The sequence below is a fragment of the Triticum dicoccoides genome, chromosome 1A (assembly GCF_002162155.2).
Source record: "Triticum dicoccoides isolate Atlit2015 ecotype Zavitan chromosome 1A, WEW_v2.0, whole genome shotgun sequence".
Taxonomy (NCBI): Eukaryota; Viridiplantae; Streptophyta; class Magnoliopsida; order Poales; family Poaceae; genus Triticum; species Triticum dicoccoides.
The window spans coordinates 141515014-141520334 of NC_041380.1; positions in this window are offsets into that span (position 1 = coordinate 141515014).

Below are 5321 nucleotides of genomic sequence, written 5' to 3' on the forward strand. Positions count from 1 at the left end.
AACACAAGTCCGTTTCCTCCGTTTTGCGGTACGCCACACCCCTCCCGACGAACATGACCCCCATTTCGACCATAGGAGGTCCGTTTCCTCTGTTTTGCGGTAGGCCAAACCCCTGCCGATGAACAGGATCCCATTTCGACCGTGGCCGGTCGAACACAAGGCCGTTTCCTCCGTTTTGCGGTACGCCAGGCCTCGTTTCCATCGGCTGTTCTGTACAAGCCCTCCCGATGAACACGACGATGCATTTCATTCCGACCCAGCCGGTTGGCTCCCCATGAACACGACGACGATGTTGTTTCTCCATTCCGACCCAGCCATGTACACGAGCCCTGGCCGTACGTATGCATGAGTAGGCGTTCGAGACCCTGCCCGTACGTACGTACGTGGGCATATTTTCTTTCTTGCACACTGGCCGCTGTACATATGTGTACATGCTACGGGCGTGCCTCTACTACGACACGTGCGCGCCTCTACATGGACCAGTATGTATGTAAAAGTTCGCGACCAGAATGACAACGCTACGTACGCTTCGACCAGATGGGTACCGACTGTCAGGCACTTCCTTGCGTGCGAAGATGTAGCTGGTGGGTCCCAGTAGTCAGGGGGCGAATCGCTATTTTTGCCCGAACGCACTTCCTTGCGTGCGAAGATGTCGCTGGTAGGTCCCAGTAGTCAGGGGGAAACGTTTTTTTCGCGAAATACGGTTGCCTGTCCGATGGGTCCCTACTGTCAGGTGGATGAATCATTATTTTCCGCATAATAAGGAGGCACTTCCTTGCTGCGACTGTGGCCCCGGCTGTCAGCCTATCCACATATAGTCCATGTCCTATGGAAGCCGTTCCTTGACCATGTTGACCACGCCGCACCGAGAGCACCAGGGCAGTGGACAACAACAAGGCCTAGGAAGGGGACGACGCGGAGCCGGGGAAGACGCGGAAGTGGATGCCCACGCGTAGAGGAGTATGAGGGTTCACTGGTTCGCTGCAGTGTGAGGCTGCCGTTGCCGCATAATAACAAGTGGTGTGGGTGATTAGAGGGATGGCCTGGCCAGCGGTGGGAGTAGTAGGGGCGGTGAGGCCTCCGTAGTGCTACCTCTTGAGCACTGCCTTGGTTTTCCCCGAAGAGGAAGGGATGATGCAGCAAAGTAGCGTAAGTATTTCCCTTAGTTTTTGAGAACCAAGGTATCAATCCAGTAGGAGGCTATGCTCGAGTCCCTCGCACCTGCACAAAACAAATAAATCCTCGCAACCAAATGCAAATAGGAGTTGTCAATCCCTATAGGGCCACTTACAAGAGTGAGATCTGATAGATATGATAAGATAATATTTTTGGTATTTTTATGATAAAGATGCAAAGTAAAATAAAGGCAAAGTAAATAGCAAAGGAAATAACTAAGTAGTAGGAGATCAATATGATAAAGATAGTCCCGGGGGCCATAGGTTTCACTAGTGGCTTCTCTCGAGAGCATAAGTATTCTACGGTGGGTGAACAATTTACTGTTGAGCAATTGACAGAATTGAGCATAGTTATGAGAATATCTAGGTATGATCATGTATATAGGCATTACGTGCGAGACAAGTAGACCGGCTCCAGCCTGCATCTACTACTATTACTCCACTCATCGACCTCTATCCAGCATGCATCTAGAGTATTAAGTTAAAAACAGAGTAACGCCTTAAGCAAGATGACATGATGTAGAGGGATAGACTCATACAATATGAAGAAAACCCCATCTTGTTATCCTCAATGGCAACAATACAATACATGCCTTGCTGCCCTTACTGTCACCGGGAAAGGACACCGCAAGATTGAACACAAAGCTAAGCACTTCTCCCATTGCAAGAAAGATCAATCTAGTAGGCCAAACCAAACTAATAATTCGCAGAGACTTGCAAAGATAACCAATCATACATAAAAGAACTCAGAGAAGATTCAAATATTATTCATAGATAGACTTGATCATAAACCCACAATTCATCAGTCTCAACAATCACACCGCAAAAAGAAGATTACATCGAATAGTTCTCCAAAAGAGAGGGGGAGAACATTGTATTGAGATCCAAAAAGAGAGAAGAAGCCATCTAGCTAATAACTATGGACCCGTAGGTCTGAAGTAAACTACTCACACTTCATCGGAGAGGCTATGGTGTTGATGTAGAAGCCCTCTGTGATCGATGCCCCTCCGACGGAGCTCCGGAACAGGCCCCAAGATGGGATCTCATGGATTCAGAAAGTTACGGCGGTGGAATTAGGGTTTTGGCTCCGTCTCTGATCGTTTGGGGTACGTAGGTATATACAGGAGGAAGGAGTACGTCGGTGGAGCAACAGGGGGCCCACGAGGGTGGAGGGCGCACCTGGTGGGGGGTGGGCGTGCCCCCTACCTCGTGCCCTCCTGTTTTCTTTCTTGACGTAGGGTGCAAGTCTCCCGGATCATAATCTTCCTAAAAATCACGTTCCCGAAGGTTTCATTCAGTTTGGACTCCGTTTGATATTCCTTTTCTTCGAAACCCTAAAACAGGCAAAAAACAGCAATTCTGGGTTGGGCCTCCGGTTAATAGGTTAGTCCCAAAAATAATATAAAAGTGGACAATAAAGCCCAATAATCTCTAAAATAGTAGATAATATAGCATGGAGCAATAAAAATTATAGATACGTTGGAGACGTATCACGCATCATCGTAGCCGGCCACGAGAGGCAGGAGCATGAGGCACGACCGACGCTGGTTTGGGCGGCTGGAGCAAGAAGACCAGAGGTTGAAGAAGCACTACAGCCGTTGGATGGACATCGTACGGTCACTGAACTTAGAATCGTTCATATTGACTAAGTTGACAAAGCCCTCCATCCCCGTCAACTTAGTTGGCCCACAAGTCAGCCTCCCACTATTGTGGGTCCCAGCTAGTAGGGGGTATTCATTTTTTTGTGCGTAATAAGGAGGCACTTCCTTGCGTGCGAAGATATAGCTGGTGGGTCCGACCTGTCAGCGGTGGGAACGTTTTTTTCACGAAATACAGAGGCCCTTCCAGTGGGTTGCAGCTGTTAGGTGGAGGAATCATTATTTTGCACGTAATAAGGAGGCATTTCCTTGCGTGCGGCCGTGGACCCCGCTGTCAGCCTCTCCATGCACAGTCTACTTCCGATGGTGTCGTTCGTTGACCACTCCGCGCCGAGCGCATCCAAGGTGGTGGAGGACGGCGAGGCCCCGGACAACAACGAGTCGGAGATGGGAAGACGCGGGACTAGAGTCGCAGACGGAGAGGTGTATGAGGGTTAACTGGTTCTGGTGCGGTGTGGTTCGGTAGTCGGTGGAGAAGAACAAGAGGTGTGGAGGGGTGGAGGGATGGCCTGGCCAACGGTGGAGTAGCGCTTCACAGCTAAGCGTGCTAAGCAGAGCTGCTAGCAGCAGGAGGCGGGCGCAGATGGTCTCGGCAGCGCTGGAGGAAGAAGACGAGAGATTGAAGATGGATGCCGGTCGTTGGATGTAAATCCAACAGCTAACGATGTCAGAATCATTTGTTGACTAAGTTGACAACGACTTGCATTGGCTTCGACCTATTGGCCCACATTTCAGCCTCCAAAAATGTGGCACGTATTCAACCCATTTTTTCAGAATTTATAGTCTTTTTTGCGGGGTAGAATTTATGGTCAATTTGATATTTTTTCAAATTACAATACATTAGCTGGGCTGGGTGAACAAATAATGTAGCATCCATGCGGCCCATTTATGTTTTTCCTATAAAATTACAGGCCATTTGCACTTTATCGAAATACACGATTTTGCTGGGTTGATTCTAATTATAATGTTGGGGTGGGCGCAGCAATGTTATCAAAAAATAAACAGGGGCTGAGCATTTTGTTATATATATGTATATATATTTAAATAATAAGTGATTTATTATTACATTGGTCCTTAAATCTTACCAAGCTTTTGTACACAATCACCAGGATTTTCATTGCCAAAAAAATCCAGGATTTTATTGTTAAGAAATTATTTTTATAAGTTAGTAAGATGTTGGATATTGTTTTCTTTCATATGTAAGTAACTGTTAAATATATGATGACAATAACAATAATATATAATAACATATTAAATAATTTGAATATATATAATATAGTTAGAAGGGAAACATAAGTTGGTCCAGACGTTCCTATTCTTATATAGAAGAATAGAACAGACCTCTGTGTTTTCTTCAAAAAAAATACATAAATTGGGTTGCCGATGTTTCATGAAAAATAAAACCTCGGATGGGAGGTCCATAGGCCGATCATTCTTGAGGGCCATCATGTATCGACCGGCCTATGGACCTCCCATCCGAGGTTGTGGGATGTGCATGTTAAAAAAGAAAGACTTGACATGGCAGCCCAAAACCCAGCTGATACTTGCTGCCCCAGTGATAATAAATGATACCTGCCCGCTCCCCGGCTTCGTCGTGAATTTATCTCCTATAGTAACTATGTTGAAGCACCTAAAAAAATGTAACTATGTTGACAAACCCGTGGGCCCCAACGTTAGTATAGCATTAGGAGGAAGTATTTTTTCGATGATGCACTTGCTTGCGTACGGCCATAGACCTGGTGGGTCCCGACTGTCTGCCTCTCCACGTACAGTCCTCTCCAGATTCCTCTCGTTTGTGCAGCATGTTCACAATGGCAGACAGCGGTGTCGCGGCCAGCACACAAAGGCGCAGGAGGAGATCCGACCACCCAAGGAAGTGCCTTATTAGTAACGAAACAACTGAACTAGCCTAGTGCCCGAGTGACACTACCCGACAACTGTTCCGCCCGGGTTCGATTCCACCTATGCAGAGAAAATATCTCCAAATTTTTTGCCTTTGCCTTTATTGACATGTGGGTCCCAATTGTCATCTACGCACACCATGTCCAACACTTGCCAAAACTTCATCCCTCGTTTTCTATGTTTTTCGCACACTCGACATTGTGTGGGCATTTTGAAAATAGCATATCTTTTTGACTGTGCATCATATGAAGATGTGCTATGCATGAATGTTGATCAGCATGATGTTAACTGGCTGGTAGTTCCAGTTTTGACCATGAATAAAACTCCCAACATGATGTTAACACTGTTTGAAAAGGCTGTGTTAATATAAATGCTCTGCCTCTGAAAGTTGTAGTTTCTTATCTGAAATTGAACTTGGAGTTTCTTATCTGAAACTAAAACTTGCAGTTTCTTCTCTGAGAATCACAATGTCTGCACTTTTATACTCCTATGAAACTACATTTTTAAGTGCTAAAAATAGATCTCTATAATTCATAAAATACTTCAGATCCTCAATACTGCAAATCCAAAATTCAAAAGACATTCA